The sequence below is a fragment of the Arachis duranensis genome, chromosome 6 (genome assembly GCF_000817695.3).
Source record: "Arachis duranensis cultivar V14167 chromosome 6, aradu.V14167.gnm2.J7QH, whole genome shotgun sequence".
NCBI lineage: Eukaryota > Viridiplantae > Streptophyta > Magnoliopsida > Fabales > Fabaceae > Arachis > Arachis duranensis.
The window spans coordinates 27419172-27419665 of record NC_029777.3 but is presented as its reverse complement, the minus strand read 5'-3'; positions in this window follow the sequence as shown (position 1 = coordinate 27419665).

Below are 494 nucleotides of genomic sequence, written 5' to 3'. Positions count from 1 at the left end.
CGACCTTGAACTGAGAGAAGCTCTTCATGCTTACTCTCTTCTGTCACAGAGGGATGGCCATGTGCTTTAAACACAAGGTAGTCCTCATTCAATTGAAGGACTAACTCACCTCTGTTGACATCTATCACAGCTCCTGCTGTGGCTAGGAAAGGTCTTCCTAGGATGATGCATTCATCATCTTCCTTCCTAGTGTCTAGGATTATGAAATCAGCAGGGATGTAAAGACCTTCAACCTTTACTAGCACGTCCTCTACTATTCCATAAGCTTGTCTCAATGACTTATCTGCCAGTTGCAATGAGAACAAGGCAGGTTGTACCTCAATGATCCCCAGCTTCTCCATTACAGAGAGTGGCATAAGATTTATCCCTGACCCCAGATCACATAGAGCCTTTTCAAAGCTCATGGTGCCTACGGTGCAAGGTATTAAGAACTTGCCAGGATCTTGTTTCTTTTGAGGTAGAGTTTTCTGAATCCAAGTATCTAGTTCACTAAT